The following is a 9,426-nucleotide window of genomic DNA, read 5'->3' on the forward strand; positions in this document are numbered from 1 at the left end:
AAACCAAAACACGCAACTACTACACATTATACATGCCTGCTTCTCGTGTACGCACATTACCACTACTCTGCATGATTAGAAGGCCAGCCATTGCATTCTGGAGAGGAATAATAACCCATATCAGCATAGCTTTATGCTGCTGTGGAATTAAGCTTTGCTGTCTGGAATAAGACATACTCGTTTTCAAAAATGTATCAATACTCTTAGCCTAACGTTGCACTGGTATTAAATTTACGCTGTTGTGGGAGTAGGATATAACCCCTTTGGACTAAAACATAGTCTTTCTGAAAAGATGTAACTTTATAGTCTTGGGCAGCATAAACTTACACTGCCTTTCAAGGTGTAACTTTCCGCTAGCGAGAGTGTAACATTTACACTTCTTCCACGGACGGTTAGCACGAAACGCCTCCTGGCCACTGGCACCCACAATACCGTGATCGAATCAATAGAGGCTCAACGCACCAACCAATTAGTCCGCCTGAGTCGCACGGAAACAGGACAATGCCTACTGCGACAGTTCTGTCTCAATCCACCCGTTCCAACCCCAACAAGTCCTACACCTTACATGATTTCTCTGCATGCAGGATCACATATAGAAGCCCCTACCGCGCAATATGAGCGCTAGCCTCCACCAGGGTAGGCGGCAGGCTCGAGCGAGCTATTACACCAAAACATGCAGCAACCACTCCGATATCCTTTATGTCGACGTGGCAGAAAATTCTAAAGTAGGATTCTTCACGGCAGTTGCAGCCTATGAAAATGGCACTGTGGGGGCCGCCACCACTATTCGAATTAATTCACCTGCAGAGGCGGAAGGAGCCGCCATCGCACTTGCGCTGGCCCACTCCACCATTAACCAAAACATAACCGAAATTTGCAGATTCCCAGGCTGCATACCGCCACTACCTAAAGGGCGTGGCGACGCCGGCCACACACCGTATTCTTGCCACAGCCACCTCTCTCGACCGAACGGTTACTCTGTAGTGGATCCCTGGGCATGCCTTGCCCCGGTAATGAGTGCGTTCATGCGCTGACCCGAGAACTCTCCTCCCGGACCCCGGACGATCAGGCACCTAACTTTACGCAAGAGGCCCCATCGGCCCTTTTTACATATCATCAAATCACCGCATTCTACAAACTCAGCCACATGACATTACCACCACCCCACAGTACTTTGTCGCCCTTATCCAGCGCCACATGGCGACAATTACAGACGGGCTGCTTTATTTCCCCCTACCGTCTCTCATGCTTTCACCCACCTTTCCTCTTTATTCTAACACCTGTGGCATGCCCAGATCCACACTTTTTCACTACCTTTGGGAATGTCCTTCTCCACAGGCAGTACCCCCATCCCCAATCCCACTCATTCTTCCTGGGAGGCTGCTTTACGGACCGCTCAGCCCGCCGACCAGAAATGGCTGGTGTCTGGTGCCTGTTCTGGTGTCGGCTCGTAGCAGTGGTCTCATTTCCTTCGCTCCTGAGGCGTTAAGCCTACATTGGTGACCTAGGACGAGCGATGACCGATCCTGCAACATCCACGCAGCAGGATTCGCGTCCGCAGGACGTCTCGTCGCTGCAGGTTCGCCTTCCACCTTTCTGGCCCCAGAACCCGCAAGTTTGGTTCCACCATGTTGAGGCGCAATTTTGCCTAGCCCGCGTCACGTCGGAGACGACGCGCTACTACCATGTCGCCTCAAGCCTGCCTCCCGACGTTGCCGGTGAGCTCTCCGACGTTCTCTCCGCCCCCATGGGTGCTACACCGTACCAGCACCTGAAAACCAAGGTGCTGGAGAGATTTATGCCGTCGTACCGCACCCACCTCCAGCAGCTCCTTACCGGGGAAGACCTTGGCGACCGGCGCCCCTCCCAGCTTCTGCGCCGCATGCAACAGCTTCTCGGGGAGCGCGACATCCCCAACCACTCAGCGTTGCTTCGAGAGCTTTTCCTCCAACGCCTTCCCCAGCCCATCCGCCTCGTCCTTGCGGCGGCTGGTGACGTCACCCTCGACCGCCTGGCTGAGCTCGCAGATAACGTTCATGAGGCCACCTCCCCGTCCGTCACTGCTGTTTTGCCGCCAAGAGACCCAGCGATTTCGCGCCTTGAGGCCCGTCTCGAGGAGCTTGCCGCCTCAGTCGCCGCACTCCGGAGCCGACCTCTGGAGACCCGTCCGTCTCGTCTTGATCATCGCGCTCTTTCGCGCTCACGTCAAGCTCGGAGTCCCAGCCCTACATCTCCCTGCTGGTACCACAGGCGTTTTCGCCACCGGGCCACGAAGTGTACACCGCCCTGTTCGTGGCCGGGAAACGCCCGCCGGGATCACTAACGGCGGCGTGTGGTTCCCCCAGTCATTCGAGCCGCCTGTTCATGGTCACTGACAAGTTCTCCGGCACCCGGTTTCTTATCGACACGGGCGCAGAAATCAGCGTGGTTCCACCGACTAAGGCAGATCGTTCCAAGCCATTAGGACTGTCACTCCGTGCTGCCAACGCCTCGTCTATACCCATGTATGGGCTACGATCTCTCACCCTCGACTTCGGCCTACGCCGCACTTTTCGATGAGTCTTCGTCATCGCAGACGTGGTTCGCCCGATCATCGGCTCAGACTTCCTCTCCTACTTCGATTTAGACGTCAGCGTGTGGCATCGTCGCCTTACCGACGGTCTGACTCATCTCTCCATCTCGGGAGTCTCGTCCGACCTTGCTCCCATGGGCATTCGCATGCTGATACCTTCCTCTCAGTTCGAAAAAGTGTTGGCGGATTTCCCGGAGCTCACTAAGCCATGCAACCTCACTCAGGCGCCTAAACATACTGTGACACACCACATCGTCACCCGGGGTCCACCCGCAGCTGCTCGACCGCGCCGCTTGTTTGGAGACCGTCTAGCTATCGCCAAACGTGAGTATCTGTCTCGCATGTCGGCGGACATCTGAACTGCGCCGTGAGGAAAGGGATAAAGGAGGGAGTGAAAGAACAAAGGAAGAGTTGCCGTAGTGGAGGGCTCTGGAATAATTTCGATCACCATTGGATCTTTAACTTTCCCTGACAACGCACAGCACACGGGCGCTTTTTGCGTTTGGCTTCCATCTTTTCTTTTTGTTTTTTTTTGGAAAAGAAATAGCGCTGTATCTCTCATATATCGGCAGACACCTGAACCGCGTAGAGTATCTGTCACGGGTACAATTGGACTTATTTTTGGAAATGTGGCAGAAAGTTTGAAGGATGCTTCACTCCCGCCACCGGTTGGCCCGTATTGCACTACCTCCGGGATCAGCCTTGTCTTTAGCGCGTCTTTACTATCCTGTCTTTCTATCCCATCTTTCAACTCTCCTACTATCTGCACGTGGTAGCAATTATGGCTTGCCTTGAGCCAGTGAGCAGGCCTGTGCACTTTCCTTTTCTTCCTGGCAACAACAGACAGAACTGAACCGCGCCGTAAGAGAAGAGATAAAGGAGAGAGTGAAAGAAGAAAGAAGTGCCGTAGTGGAGTGCCCGGGAATAATTTCGACCACGTGGGATCAGTAGCCGAGCGCCATGACCACTGAGCCACCGCGACTGGTCGCCGCCATCGCCAAAACCAGTTTTCAGTGCGTAGCACTTCCAGCCGCAATCACGGATTTCGCCCATGGCGGTCCAAAGCCTGGCCTGGTCGGTCTAAAACCTCTCGCGATTTTGGGAAGAGGGAAGTCGTATTGCTAGTTCATTTGGTCGGTGGACACCTGAGGCGCACAGCGAAACGCCGAATAAAAGCTTCAAAATTCAGTGCTTTAGTCTGAGTTCGTGGCGCGCTTGAGGTGGTAGTGGCGAAAAAGTTTATTGCCAAGCAATACAGAGGCGGCAAACTCCCTAACATGGCACGAGGCAACCCTTAGGGGGCTGCCCTTACGGAGCGAAGGACAGGCCTTAGAGGGCTATCCGCTTCAGGCCGTCAGTATCCGGTGCTGGTCAGTAGCAGCGGAGCTGGCCAGGAGAGTCTCCTAGTATGACTCCGCCGTGGTTGGGAATAGAGGTTGTGGGAAGGTAGGACATGTGAGGAGAGCGTGGAGAAAGTCTTCCGGTTTCCCGCAGAGTTTACAGGAGGAGAAGAATTGATCGGGGTAGCGGTCATGAAGGAGAATGGGGTAGAGAGCAGTATATGGAACTTTTTACTCGTCGGATTACGCACCGAGACAATTCCAGAAAATTGAAAAATACACCTGCAAAAGCGATGCTTTTAGGAATTCTTTCTTCCCTGAAACTGTCCGTGAGTGGAACGCACTTCCGGCTCGTATACTGCAGATACCCCACTGTCGGGTATATTGTATTAAATTTGAAATTCCGATCTTATGTTCGCATGTGTTGCTCCTGCATTGCTCTTAGAGTTCTTGTGCATATGGTACTATACGTATGGTTTCATTCTCTTTTTTGTCCTGTACGTTTTCTTCATTTCCTTATTGGAATGTGGAATGGCCGAGTCTTTGTATCAAAACTTAAACGCCGTTCTTTGCCTGTACTTATGCGGTTCTGCTGTGTTGCTGTTAACATTTTTTCGTGTGTGTAGTTTTTTTCTTCTCACTTTTTTCTTTTATCTATGTATGGTCGTCAAATTTACTGTACGAACAGCGTGCCGATGTGCAACACATTCTACCCACTTTTTTATCGTAGGCCAACTCCCGCAGCGGCGGATCATGTCTTACGTTTTGCTCGGTTCCCGTCTTGTTAAGCTGTCTTTTTTCATTTCATGCTATGTAGCTTCTTTTACCCTTTTTATCGTGTACGTTCTATTCCTGCCTAAGGCCATCTTTGAAGGTTGGCAGTAATTCTGAAATAAAATAATAAAATTTAGAAGAAATCGCCAGTGTTGTTCGTAAGCAAGGGCCTCCAAACATGCACAGTAATACTTCAGAGGAATGCTTGCGCCCGAACACACCAGACTCGCGGCATCGTGTGCAAACGCATACCACTTGGTTTTCATGTGGATATCAAGTTTGCGTCCGTGATCAACTTGATTGAATGATTGAGACTTCAGTCACTCGCGGCGGCCGATCAAGCAGCATCGACCGGCTTCTGACACGCTTCGGGAATGACATTCCGGCTTCTGCGTTCGACGTCTCATCGCCCGACGAATGTTCCGGTGCACGTATTCACACGATAAAGTGTAGCGCAACAGGACATCTCACGGCGACACAAAGAAAAACTTTTCGAGCGACCGCCGTCTACAGTGTGCATGCAAGCACAAAAACAGCGCAGCAGGCGACGTGGGACGGGTATGCCCTTGTGACGTCAGCGATCAGAGGTTGCCAGAACAGCAAGCAGTTCGCAGAAGAAACGGAATAAATTCTTTTAAAAATATTTACCGCACAGAATCAACTGAAACTTGGGGGAATTTTAATTTAACGTGTTGAGAGTTAAATGCGATAAGTAGGAAGAGGGGGAACACCGACCGACATTGAATACAACACAGGCGTCCAGTGTGGTCGAGGCCCCACAGAAACGCAGCCGCCTCAGCCGGCATTGATGTAATCTGGTTTCTAAAGGAAGGAAATGGCGCATTACCTGCCTGATTTCTGTGTAGGCACCTCAACCGCGCTTCAAAAAAGAGAGGAAGAGGGAATTAAATATAAATAGAGAAAGAATTACCATTGGGAAGTCCGGCGCAATATTTTCGATCGTCCAGTGATCTCTAACGTCCGCTGACACGCACAGCACTTGGGCGCTTTTAGCACTTCGCCTCCGTCAACAATCAGTGGACGCTTAAGCTTCCTCTTAAGAGTGGGACGCGACAGCGTGTTGTAGCGTTGCCAGGAATCCACGGTACGCCATCGCCCGTTCGGCGCGACGCCTTGCCCGTTGGACAATTTGAGGAAAGGAAATGACGCTTGCTCGCATATCTCGGTGTACACCTGAACCGAAAAAAAAAATTCAAGCAAGCAATCAGAGCGTGGAAAGGGAAAAAAGCAACAACTAAACGTTTTAAAAAGAACATTTTTTCTTTTGCTACCGAGTGGACGCTACCAGCACGAGGCAAAAGTTACCTGGAGCCTGCGTTCGGCTCGTGCGTGAGAATCGGTGTTAACACCTGTATAAGCCGTGGTCTAGCGCAATGGTTGGAACCAAGCAAACGCCGCAGTTATGAAAAACCGTAGCACACCTTTGATTTCTTTGCTTTCCAGCTCGTGTACGTAACAGCTAAATTTACAAACTAAGGTAGCCTGTTCAATAGCAGTTTTTTGCGCCGATTCGATATTTTATTTATTTCGAATAAATTGTACATTTGCGCAGTAGTTACTCCTAGTGTGGAGCCACTCTGCGTGTTCAAAAGCACGGGATGAAAGAGCGGTTGCCGCTGTAACGGCACCAGCCGGTAGAGCGTCCTTGTTGTGCACGATGCTTTTCGGCATGTGCCGCTGTAACGGCATCAGCCGGTAGACCGTGTCTCTGTTGTGCACGATGCATATCTCTTCAAATCTCTCCGGCGTGATACTCGGGTTCGGAGTATCGTAGGTTCCGTACTTGCGAGCTCTGCCACTATTTTTCTAGCGGGATCGCCAATAGGCGGTCCTCATAGGACGAATCAAAAAGCAGATGACTTCCTAACACACATCGAACATTCGGTTTGCAACAAAGAGAAATCTGTCTCAATGAATTTGAACGGAGTTTCCCCGGCATCTCTTCAGCGTCTGCCAGCGTGCATTTGAATAGCGATATAGTAGGCCGGTCTTTGTAGCACAGATTGCTGCTATAACGTTGGCGCGGCGGTCGCAACGTTAAGGCATTGTACGAAACGTACGTAATGTTAATTTACTGGCATTCAACAATGTTGCAGTAATAAGGTCAAAATGTTAGCTACATTGGGATACAGACACGTTGTCTAAACAGAAGGTCAACATTGCTGTCGGGCTAATAATTTAAATAAACATATTTTTGCCGCAGGTACTCTTGCACATCCTGAGCAGGATTGTTCAACAGTAGATGTAGTAACAGCAAATCCTTGGCGACCAACGCGCCCGACGCGCACACTGTATGTTTTGCTGAAAAAACTGCAGATTAATCTCCTGAGATTTTAAGTCGTAAAACCTGCCTTGTAACTCATTACTGTTTAGAATGGTAAATGTTGGGAAACTAAAAAGCACTTTTCGAGAGCACCGAACTGCAAACATAACTTAAATCAAAACCAAAATCGAAACTGCAAAAACGACATAGTCGTTGTAGGCATCAGTCAGGGAACTCTAATCACGTGGTCACTTGTTCTCTGTTAGCCTGCGTTCGGAAGTGAGGACATCTTTTGTGCTTGGAAGGAGTTTCCTGTGTGTTTCGCGCATCGACTTTACAGTGATGGCATCTAGCTGCTCGCAAAATTATGGTAAATACCTCTTCCCCTCTTTTACTTATTTTATTCATTGTTTGTCTGCAAACCATGTTGCCGGGAATCGCAATGACGCGAGTGGCTGTGCGGCATTGCCATAAGCGTCCCAGTCAGTCCTTTTCAATCAGGTGTGTCGGTAGTTCATCCACAGATGAAGAGGTCGAGGGTGAAGAGCGCCTCATGCGCAACACGATGCTGCTAGACGCCCTGGAACCGGCCGAGCAGGCGGCCAGGGGCCTCGAGACACTCCTGGCCGTGCTGCGGAGGCGCATACAGTTGGACAAGGACGCCCTCTGTCAGGCACGTAGCCGCCCTGCTCTAACTGACAGAAATGCTCGAGGGGTCCTTCACGAAGATTCGTGGGTGTCTTTACGGGCAACATCCTCCGGATAGAATATCTTGTTAAATGCGCTTGAGGAGCAGAGAAATTAATCGTACAAACAGTAGTTAGCTTTCTATGGCGCCCTCAACGTGGCATCTACTCTAATTCTCGCCTCCACCATTTTTACTCGACTAATGCGTGCGCGGGAACGTCGGCCCATTTTGCCAAGACTGCGGCCTGAACCGTTTCCCATGGGAACCCCCGGCTGCCACCACTACCTGAAGCAGCAGCGTAGTACCTAATCGCAACGCCGTATTCAGTACAAAGTCATTGTCACTTGACAGATGACCCGTAATAACTGAAGACTACTTTTCATTTCTCTTCTCAGGTGGTACGCGCTGTGCAGGAGCTTGCAGTTTGGCTTAGATGTTGACGGCGGTGCTGCTGGTTGCGTGACGTAATTGGCCAAGCTAAAGAAAGGGAACGGAGGGTTTCAGGGAACCTTTAAATAGAAAGAGATAGGTGCACCGCTGCAGTCCTCACCTTAAGCATTTGTTTCGAAACTGGTGGCTGCGCCCCCAAAACTTCCCTGATGGAAAAACGCTGCATGATTAGCCGACGCACGTGAGTTCATCAGTCCTGATAGCAAACAGCACTGTTTGCGATATGGCTCCATTCGCAAACACGGCCAAATCTTCCGCCCACACCGTTCGATCACGTTCCTGCATGTCACTTACTGTAATACAGGACGTACTGCGTCGGCCGCTATAGACGAGGGTGGCGCTGGTGAGCACTCTCAAGGTTAGGTTACACTACACGTAAATGCCCCCGAAAGCATCGCCGTAGGTCAGGTGGTAGAGCACCGGATTGAAATTCGGATTTCGTGGGTTCGGATCCACCTGGCGGCATGCGATTGTTTTTCATCTGTTTTCTAAGCAATTATCTCTAAAATTATTACGTAATTAATCTCCCACTAATAAACACCGCAAATTCAAAACAAAAACCACCCCCTGTGCTCCTAGGTTTCGGTGACTCCTGGCTTTCGTCATTCATGTCATAAAGTCCCCCTCTTTTCCCTTCCCTTGTCTGCTTAATGAGGACGATAGACGAACAAAGCAAAGAGAACAGCGCTGGCCCATCTCGAACCGCTCTTAAAGGGAAACTGAAGCAGATAGAAGGTGGCCTAGTATCGCATGTAATAATCACAAAGAAACTACTCCCACCAAAAACGGAGCTTTTATAAGCTAGTAAAGATTTTGAAAACAATGTCAGTCGATTTGGGTAATTAGGTCAAAAGCGAATATGTGCGCTAGAATGATGCGGTTCGGTGCTGCACTGCTCTGCTAGGTTAAGGTGGTTGTTGGTGTGTGTGTTCTTTCATGCGAAAGTGGAAAGAGGACATAGCAACACCTGTCATAGGACCTGCCTTGAGCCGCTGCGCCAGTGTTCACCTGCCCACCGGCAACACCGTGGCAAGGAAGCCACCCGGTAGGCAGGTGAGCAGTGGCACAAGTCAGGTGCTATGGCAGGTGTTGCCTTCGGTGGGACTTCGGTTGCTTTGGTTGTGTTGCGACACAGGTTGCTCTTCCCGAGCAGCGTCTCATGATGAAATGAGCTTCCGCCTGACACGGTGGGCAAGTGAGCAGCCTGCCGCAAAACCGGCTTCATGCGAGGAAAATGCGTGCGTCGACAGCGGAATGAAATACAAACCGTGATTCATATCCAAGCAGGACCTCTGCTGGCCTGGAAACTTTCGACTAA

This window comes from Amblyomma americanum, chromosome 1 (genome assembly GCF_052857255.1).
Source record: "Amblyomma americanum isolate KBUSLIRL-KWMA chromosome 1, ASM5285725v1, whole genome shotgun sequence".
Lineage (NCBI taxonomy): Eukaryota > Metazoa > Arthropoda > Arachnida > Ixodida > Ixodidae > Amblyomma > Amblyomma americanum.